Source organism: Triticum dicoccoides, chromosome 1A (genome assembly GCF_002162155.2).
Source record: "Triticum dicoccoides isolate Atlit2015 ecotype Zavitan chromosome 1A, WEW_v2.0, whole genome shotgun sequence".
NCBI classification, from domain to species: Eukaryota; Viridiplantae; Streptophyta; class Magnoliopsida; order Poales; family Poaceae; genus Triticum; species Triticum dicoccoides.
Window position 1 is genome coordinate 230,377,487 of NC_041380.1, and position 10,417 is coordinate 230,387,903.

The 10,417-nt window shown below is 41.7% G+C and overlaps 1 long non-coding RNA gene across 1 annotated transcript; it reads left to right on the forward strand.

Moving 5' to 3' along the window:
- Positions 1-4,357: 4,357 nt before the first annotated feature.
- Positions 4,358-6,614, forward strand: LOC119278559. Its single transcript, XR_005137882.1, has 4 exons — positions 4,358-4,390; positions 5,500-5,628; positions 5,723-5,783; positions 6,485-6,614. It is a non-coding gene; the product is annotated as an uncharacterized LOC119278559 (long non-coding RNA).
- Positions 6,615-10,417: the final 3,803 nt, after the last annotated feature.

Below are 10,417 nucleotides of genomic sequence, written 5' to 3' on the forward strand. Positions count from 1 at the left end.
TGTAGGAGTTGCATTACCAGAAGGAGCGTCTATGGTTGCAGCCGTACCAAACCCTGGAGGAACAGAGGGCCAAGGAACCTGAATTGGTGCGAGGTTAGGGGGTATTTGTGCCGCCAACTGACGATTCTTGGCCTGTTCAAGTGCAAGGCGTTTGCGCAAATCTTCAGTCAGTGGTCTGTCCTCAGGTGCACTTGCCTCATTGTTTGGGATCTGTTGCTCAGAAACTGGTTGGCCTGGTTGTGCGGATGTAGATGCATCTGAGAGTGTCATGGATTTGAGCACGTCTGCCATAGCTGCAAGCTGTGTATTCAGAGACGAAACAGCTTTTTGGACTCCATCCAGCACCGACACCATGGTATCCTGCTTGAGGCCAATGCCGTGCACATCCTTGCGGAGATCGTCGACTTCTCCACGCAGCTCTGCAGTTTCATCACGGTGCTGCAGAAATTCGCCCTTCATTGCTAGGAGTTCGGCGACGTCCGACTCATCGAGACTGGCCTTGCCTTTCCCCATCGTGACTGAGTGATTCAGAAGGGAATTTTACCCCCAGGACTTGCCTAGGAACCAGATCTGAACACTCCGCCCTGCTGCCGCCCACGGAAACGCCACCGGAACAGCACCACACGCCGCCGACCTAGGATTTTACAGAGTGAGCGATTTGCTCAAACAACCAGTCAGGCTCGACGCGCTGCCGACGAATGAGTCTACCGCCGCCTGCGCCACCTACACCGCCGCCACTGCCACAGATACCGTTGCCGTCGACGAAAGAGGGAGGGAAGGGTGGGAAATCACCGTCGCCGCTCCGATCTGCTACATCGCCAAGGAGAACCTACGCTCATGATACCAATTGTCACACCCTAGCGGAATTCTGAGATGGGAATCGAACTAATTTCAGTGGATCTTGCGGAGAAGCAAAGGGGAAAGTAGCCCCGCTAGGGTTTGTATTACTATGGGAGGTAAGATTGTATCATAATGATAGTTCACAGAATAATCGCATGACCATTACAGACGGGGCCGCATAGCTTTATAGCCAGCCGGCAACGGGTGACAGCTACAGGAACAGAAAAAGGAAATGCTACAGTTACAGTGGTAACGGTACAGTGAATCGGCGAGCCTCGCGAGCCGTTAGATAGATCGATCGTGGCCGTCCGTTAACTGAATGCTGGACACTTGTAACTGAATATGCTGGCCTGACAGGACGGCACTAGGGGAAGAAGCAGCGAGACCGGAGGCCCAGACAGCGCTCGTGTCCTGTGTCGGACGCTGCTCGTCGGCCCTCGTCGTGGTCCTCAATCTAGGTTGCCCATCTCTATCTCGCCATCTTCTTCCTTCGAATTTTACCTTAGTTTTTTGATGATCTAATTTCAATCGTTGGTTTACTATTTCTCTAAGCATGATGTATGAAGATATGAGACAGAAAAGAACAGGAAGAATTTAGACGAAGAATTGGGTCATGGGGAACAAGGTGAATTCTCTTTCTCCCTCTGTCTCCCCCACGTTTGTTCCTACAGTTTGATTTTGATGTTATGGTTGATTCTATCCCTTCTTAGATTAAACTTCTCTGAACCATCTAAATCCCATTTGTTCAATGACTCTGAGTTTGCCACTCCTTGTCTCATATCCTGATTGCTTCAACGGAGTTTATTTCCTCGGTTAGTTGCTGGGTCATCTATGTCATTGACTATCAAGGTTATGTTACTTCCCACTCCCTTTTTTGGTTTCTTCCTGTTGGAAGTGATGTGGCCTGAATCTTTCTTTGTCACCCTTTGGATATGTGTTCTTATGAAAGTTAGCGATTGGAGTTTCTCTGTTATGTCAGTACATGTTGCTGCTTTCAGGTTGTTTAATTATTTTATACGGAACACGTTGGCGTTATATGGAGAAGAGGCATATATATGATTCTTTGCGTATTTGCAGTGCCGTGACTGCAGAGGTATCCTTCTCTCTGTTCCAAATCTGATTCTTTGTGTCTCGGGTTTGCATATGCTTGCGATTACCTACTCTGTTTGAATGCCATATGTATATGCATTGGTAGAGGTAAAAAATAAATCCAGAGAAGATAAAAAGGAAAGGACAGAGGATGCCCAGGAAAATGATGCTTAGATGTACAGTTGCAGGTTAGCTATTGCGAAAATTGCTTGTTCCTCTCCTATTTAGTGAAATATGTATGGGCTCATTTATGTACGGTGGTTAGGACCAGCAACTTGATTAGTTGTAGTCTACTTTAACTGACACATCTTTAAACTAAACTGAACAAATCCATTTTAGTTCTTCTATTTCTGAACTTATGTTTCTATGGTTTCATGGGTTCGGTTTGTGTTGCACATTTATGTGTCAACGACGACTATCAAACAAGAAAATTGATCGCCAGCTATAGCCTACGCCTGACCTCTGTCATGGAAAATCTTAGAGCAGAAAGTGATAGGCTTATTTTTCAGTTAGAAAGATATGTATACTGTAGCATCATATATTCAGGTAATCCCTTGTATTTTTCTTGCCAGGTTCATGTTTTATACATCTTGTATACACCCACATAAACTAAAGTTTGTAGTGTCAGCAGTAAACAGGGGCACAACTAAGTAATATGGGTAGAAAAGTAAGAGCTTATGAAAAGAATAGTATCTCTATTGCAAATGTGTGAGAGCACCCCCATTATCATGCAAATAGTACCAGGTTCAGAGCCTTGATTATGGCGGCTATAAACACAAAATAATCCATCTAATTGGATTTAGTATAAAAACCACATTCCGGCGGAAATTACTCCAATTAGAATTCTAGCTGCAGCATATATCTAATTTGTCCCAGATTGAAAATCTCAATTTTTAATCTCTGAAATACAGCACGCACTTGTCCGTGTTGTTGCTCTGTACAGGACTTGCTTGTATGCATTCCTAAATAGTGTACAGGTGGGAGCTAAACTGAAGCTTGCTGGTTGTGACGTGTCAGCCATAAACTTGTATTATGACCATTGTTTATCCGGTGAGTGCATAAAATTCAGTACCACAATTTAGGATTACAGTTGACCCTTTTTGTAGAGAAACATGGGTACTTTAGTGGCATATATATTCAGATTTAGGCCTTTTTGCCATAGCAGGCTGTAGCAAAGGCTAAATCATGCTCAATAAAGCCTATGTACAGATACATGTTACTTACATCCACACATGTGCCTTTGGTTGTAGCTGAGCAAGTTTAAATATATAATTCTCCGAAAGTATACAATTTCCTTTACTCCTAACCTCATACTCCCTCCGTTCCTAAATACTTGTCTTTCTAGGCATTTCAACAAGTGACTACATACGGAGCAAAATGAGTGAATCTACACTCTAAAATATGTCTACATACATCCGTATGTAGTAGTCATTTGAAATGTCTAGAAAGACAAATATTTAGGAACGGAGGGAGTAGAACATTTCTGAACCTAGCCTATGTATATACGTATATAAGTGTTTCCTTACATATCTGATTGAATTTTTAAATCATAGACGAGTTAATATTTAAGAAATAATACAAACTCTTAGGTGTGGCCACTAGCATTCTGTCATTTATTTATGAACCTAGCCTTCTGTCATTTATTATGGACGAGTTAATATTTAAGAAATAATACAAACTCTTAGGTGTGGCCACTAGCAATGCAGTTTCATCTAAAGTGGTAAATGGTGCCTTTGTATTCAAATTAAATAGTTCCTGATAATGAAGAAACCGAAGCAACTTGGTTTATCTATGTTCCTTTTTTTAATCTTCGTAGATGGAATGCGTTCCTACAAGAATAACACATGTTTGATTTTAGCAGGCTCAAAAACAGAGGCTGTTCCGTCTTCTCCTAATCCAGACAAGCTGGCCCCTCTTCATTGGTGCCCGTAGTAAATTCAAATTTGGTAGTGACACTGCATGCCTAAAACTCTCTTGTAGGTTGGTTCATTGATTTAGATTGATATAATTGTCCAAGAAGCCAATTAATTGATTTGGAATCTATATATTGTGGTGCATTATCTAAGCTTGCACTGTTAGTGTCGTTTAAAAATATCTCTTGCTTTTAAAATAGTATTAGTAAAATGGCTAAAGTGCACATGAGAGTCTAAATCAGTTTAAATCATAACAGTCTCATGTTTTCTTCAAAGAATTTTGTGGTTGCATAAATAAATCGCGAGGAAGATTTGGATGTAAGCACCCATCTTTCATGAGATAGACCTAAGTTGTACATTTGAATTCTTCTCTGTTTATACTCTGCCAAGTTATCTCAAGCATATGATTTTACTTTGGTACAGGTTGATTATATTACTGGATGCATATGCATAAATCAGAGGATAAGCAGCGGAAGGACAAGTTGTATTTTTCGAGATGTTCTCTTCTTATTTATTTTACATGTTAAAGCATGGACCTTCTTGCTCAGGTTTCACATTTCTCAATCCATACTTCCATGCAAAACATAATTTTGTTCGCACGAGCTCACATTTTGGTAGTTGCAAAACATAAACCATGACACTTTCAGGTTTTAGATTTTGTATACTGAACCATGATGCTAGGCTGAATAATTTACTATCTTTTGTTCGCACGAGCTCACATTTTGGTAGTTGCAAAACATAAACCGTGATGCTTTCTTGCCGCTGTTGTAGTCTCTAATTAATGGCATTGTGAGAGACTGTAGTTAATTTAAGTTTCTTCTGTTTAAATAAAACAGGCGTTGGTAACTGCATAAGTTTAACCATGATGCTTTATTTTTTTAGGGAAAAACCATAATGCTTTCTTGCTGCTGCTGTAGTCTCTATGGGATTCTAAGATAATTTAGTTAAGCTAATCTCATCGGTTTGCACTCAAAAATCACAGGAGCCATACAGAAAAAAGTAGGGTACTATTAGAAATTGGCCGTGTGATGTTCATATTCAGAGAATAGCACATCTGTTGATTAAACTGAAAATGTATATGGTGCATTTCGTTTCTGCTCATCCTGATCTAACCAAACTGATCCCATAGATTTGAGATTGTCGTGCCTATCAGGTTTGGACATGTTCTTATTTGTACTAAATCACTAAACTAAACTGTATAAATAAAATAGCCCCCCTCCTTTCCAACAACTTATTTTATTTTTAGAGTGAGCAACGACATGTTATCATACTCTGTTCCTTGTGAGCAGTACTTCAGTTTAGATTGACGTATACTCTTTGGTATATAGCATTTTTGCCTACCTCTTGCCTATTTCACATCGAATAGATGATTTCAATGTTTTAAATAGCGGGCTATTGCCAAATAGCGGCGGACCTCAAAATCAGCTATAGCGGAGCTATAGCGGGCTATTTGTACATGGGACCGTTTAGCGGCACCCTAGTGAAAAGGCTATATAGCGGGCTATAGCGGAGCTATAGCGGGCTATTTAAAATATTGGATGATTTGCTTTGGAGAGGGATTAGATAAGGCCTATGAGTCCTAAGTAAGCGTGATAAGCATGTCCTGCACTTCTATTTACTATTAAGCACCAACTGAATTTCTGAAATGGTGTTTCAGGAATGATACAATCAATCCAACTGTTACCTTTGGGGTGCTTTTTGGATGGACTAATCTGAAGATGTTGGCTAGCTTGCACCGCCATCATATAATCTAGAAGCAAGGGCAAGGATTATAGGGAAAATAAAGGTAATGCTCCCAGTATATTTTACTTTTTGGCGAAGTTTTGGTGCTTGCACAAGAAAGTAACACCATCATTATAGCTACTGCTTTTTTATCCCAGGCAATTCGCCAACCGGAGGAAATGCCAACCAATACATTTTTGTACTTCCTCTGTTACAGAGGTAATGTAAAATTACTACTACTTTTCGAAAGCTTTTTTTGTTGCATGTTCCCTTTCTTAATCATCTATTTGTTCAAATGTACATACATGAGCTTATAATCCTTAGTGCACAATGCATCTCACCATACTATTGTTTTCCTGAAAATTTATACTCACATAGTTCCATTTTTTGTATGGGTGATCTTCTGTTGCCCTGATTTGGTGTTCATATAGCATGGGACATTATAGTCATTTTATTTTCTCTTCGTTCATGCACTAATGCATAAATCTTTTGGTATTGCCCTTATTATTAATCTAGAGCTATGCAATGACAACCATGGCTTTAGTGTTCAGGTGAGTTCCATTTATAGAATGACGAACCCTTGGCATCTTATCTAAATTCTTTGATCCTAGATATTATGTATGCCCAGTTAAGTACCTTATACAAGTACCTTAATTAGCCTCTTCTGACTATTAACTATTTGAACTGTTCTATTAGGACTCAGACTTTCAAAGTTATTAGGATCTGGACATGTTTTTACCTTAGTTTGTACAGTTTTGCATTCTTTTGGCTTCAGGCTGCTGCTGCGCATAAAGTATAGTTAACTCAGACGATGCATGAAAAAAACTGCAGATCTAGCATAGTTTTTGAATTCAGATTTTGTAACTAATTATGTGATGCCCTTATGTTAAAATGCTTATTTGTTCTCCGACTATGCTCAGTTCGTTCAGGCCTTAGGGACGCTTTCCATCACTGTCCATCAACAAGTTCAACTCCGACAACGGTTCACCGATAATGTCGGCCGGTGCACCACGTCAGCAATGTCGACGGCCTGACAGGCCATTTTCCAACTGGGCCTATTGTAAATGACGAGACCATGAGTTTCTCCTTTTGGAGTTTACTTCTACGAGTGCTCACTCCCTGCATCTTGTTCTGTTTTTTGTTCTATTTTTCAGAAAATGAAGATATACTTTGTCGTTCCACTAATCTCGGCAAAAGAGTAGATTATGGTGCCCCTCGTGCTACAGTGGAATTGAATCACAAAAAATTCTATAGATTCATCAAACAATGAAGGAGGTTAGTTTTTACCTGAGGGGCAACGACGGCCACCGTGGTCTTGCTGGAGCCTCGCTTGCAGTCGAAAGTCATCAGCTTCAGGGAGTGCTAGCACAGCCAAAATAGACGCCACCTTCGACGGGGAGCAACAGCAACAACTGCGAGGATTTGGCTCGCCGATACGAGCAACAGCGGCGACATACCCGCTTCCGCAACTCCGAGCTGCTGGTCCGCCGAGATGCACATGGAGCCGGCGAGCCGTTGTGCCTCCAAGCTGCCGGGCCACCGAGATGCAGATGTAGCCGCAGCGCCTCTGAGCTGCAGCGAGAGCCGCTCCGCCGCCAAGCTGTAGAGTGAGCTGCCGTGAAGATGGAGCCGTGCTTTCTCTCCAGTACGAGTACAGTGGGGAGAGGGGAACGAATCCAATGAAACTGGTCGATGGAACCAAGACCAACAGTCTTCCGGAACCAACATATGAGAAACTAGATCGCGTTTTAATGGATACCGACTGGGAATCTAATTTTCATGGTGTCTGTTCGTGCTCTACCTCGTATTGAGGCTATATCAGACCACGCACCCATTCTCTTAACTACTGGTTTGCCACGACCACAACATAGACGCAAGTTCAAATTTGAACTTGGGTGGTTGCTTCGGGGTGGCTTCCAAGATATGGTCAAGGAGGTGTGGGAGAAACCAGTGGTCGGGCATACCCCAATTCACAGATGGAATAACAAAATGCGTGCATTACGCAAATTCCTTGGTGGTTGGGCTAGGCATATGGTGCGTATCCTCAAAAAGGAGAAGCTTCGTCTTTCATCTATCATTGACGAGTTAGAAGCTTTGGCAGAGGTTAGACATTTATCTGAGCATGAAATCAAGATCAAGAGTCATTCGAATGCACAGAGAGCTAGCATGCTGCGTGAAGAGGAACTCAAATGGTACCAGCATTCCAACTCTCGGTTTATCCTGAAAGGTGATTCGAATACTAGATATTTCCATGGAGTCGTCAATGGTAGACACCGGAAGAAAATTATTCATTCCCTACAACAGGACGAGGGCACGATTGAGGGGCATGAGCAACTTAAATCCTACATCACCAATTATTATAAAAATCTGTTCGGAGCCCCAGAGGAAGAAAACTTCTCGATGGATGAGTCCCGAACAGATGACATCCCCCAGGTCTCTAATGAGGAAAATGGACTTCTAACAGCCCCGTACACCGAGGAGGAAGTTAGAAATGCAGTTTTCTTAATGGAGCACAACAAAGCCCCGGGTCCGGATGGTTTTCCCGCTGAGTTCTATCAGAACTTCTGGGAAGTCATCAAACCGGATCTCCTACTTTTGTTTAGTGACCTACATGCTGGCCAACTAGAATTGTTTTACTTAAACTTCGATGAGATTATTTTATTACCTAAGGTTAATGAGGCTGAAAGGATACAACAATATAGACCTATTTGCCTTCTTAATGTTAGTTTTAAAATATTTACGAAGGTTGCGACGATCAGGCTAAATACGGTTGCTGAACACGTGGTTCGTCCTTCACAGACTGCTTTTATGCAAGGGAGACACATCCTAGATGGAGTTGTTATCCTTCATAAAACAATTCATGAATTACATCGAAAAAAGTTGAATGGAGTGGTACTCAAATTAGACTTTGAAAAAGCTTATGACGAAGTCAAATGGCCATTTCTTCATAAGACTCTCAGAATGAAAGGATTTTCTGCAGAGTGGTGCACTATGATCCATAACTTCGTTTCTGGAGGTAGTGTTGCCATTAAGGTCAATGATGACATTGGACACTATTTCCAAACGAAAAAGGGGTTGCGACAAGGTGACTCCATATCGCCCATGCTATTCAATATAGTGACGGATATGCTAGCGGTCATGATTGAGCGTGCCAAGGTTGATGGCCAAATTGATGGGGTAGTAAATCATCTAGCTGATGGTGGTCTCTCTATACTTCAATATGCCAACGATACGATTCTCTTCATGGATCATGACCTCGAGAAAGCGAGAAATTTGAAATTAATTTTATCCGCATTCGAGCAACTCTCAGGTCTTAAGATCAATTTTCACAAAAGTGAATTGTTTTGTTTTGGCGAGGCTCAAGGCGACTCCCACCTATACGCCAAACTATTCGAATGCGGGTTGGGCTAGTTTCCGATCACATATTTGGGGATACCGATACATTATCGGAGACTCACAAATGCTGAATGGAAATACGTCGAGGAAAGACTGCAAAAAAGACTTAGCAGTTGGAAAGGTAAACTGTTGTCTTTAGGTGGAAGATTGGTCCTCATAAATTCAGTACTAAGTAACATGGTACTATATATGATTTCCTTCTTTCAATTGCCGAAAGTAGTTTTACATAGATTGGATTATTTCCGATCAAGATTCTTTTGGCAAGGAGATAGCGAGAAAAAGAAATATCGATTGGTTAAATGGAGTGTGGTTTGCCGTCCCAAAGACCAAGGCGGGTTGGGCATTCATGACCTTGAGGTTAAGAATAGGGTCCTCCTCGGCAAATGGTTGTTTAAATTAATGACGGGAGATGGTGTATGGCAAACCCTCCTGAGAAGGAAATATGTGGGTTTCAAAGCGGTATCTCAAGTATACTGGAAGCCTGGGGATTCTCACTTTTGGGCAGGTCTGATGGCTACGAAAAAATATTTCTTCTCCTATGGATCCTTCTCAATTAAGGACGGCTCGGAAATTAGATTCTGGGAGGACAAGTGGCTAGGAAATGCCACACTCCGAGAACAATATCTGGCTCTATACAACATTGTGCGTCATAAGGGTGATACTATCACCACGGTAATGGAATCATTTCCGCCAAATGTGACGTTCAGAAGAGATTTAATTGGACCCAGACTTCAATCATGGTATATCCTGCTCCAGCGGTTGTCCATGATGCATTTGTCACATGGGTCTGATGTATTTCGATGGAACCTACATGGGAATGGACAATTCTCAGTGGAGTCTATGTATAGAGCGTTAATCCAGTCTGATGTGCCAGTTGATAATAATAAGAAAATCTGAAAGATGAAGATACCTCTAAAGAATAAAATCTTTGCATGGTATCTTCGTCGCGGAGTCATTTTTACTAAAGATAACCTTATTAAGAGGAATTGGCATGGAAGCCCGCAATGTGTCTTTTGTCACGATGATGAGACAATAAAATATTTATTCTTCCAATGCAAATTGGCTCGGTCAGTCATCCAAATAGCTTCTGGCTTGTATCCTCCTTGTAGTGTTGCTAATGTATTTGGCAACTGGTTACATGGGATAGATTACAGGTTCAGAACTATTCTTAGGATGGGAGCGCTTGCCGTTATTTGGTCGCTTTGGCTATGTAGAAATGATAAGGTGTTTAACGATAAAAGTACTTCTCTGATGCAGGTTATCTACAGGTGTGCCGGGACTCTTCGTTTATGGTCCTCTCTACAACGTGTGGAGAATCGAGGCATGTTTACGGAGGTGTGTACACGATTGGAGGATACGGCGAGGGATACTTTTACCCAACATGGGTGGCAACATGATCTTAGGATTGGCCCACCTCCGCTTTAGGTGTTATACATACTCTGTTTCTTTGTATTTCG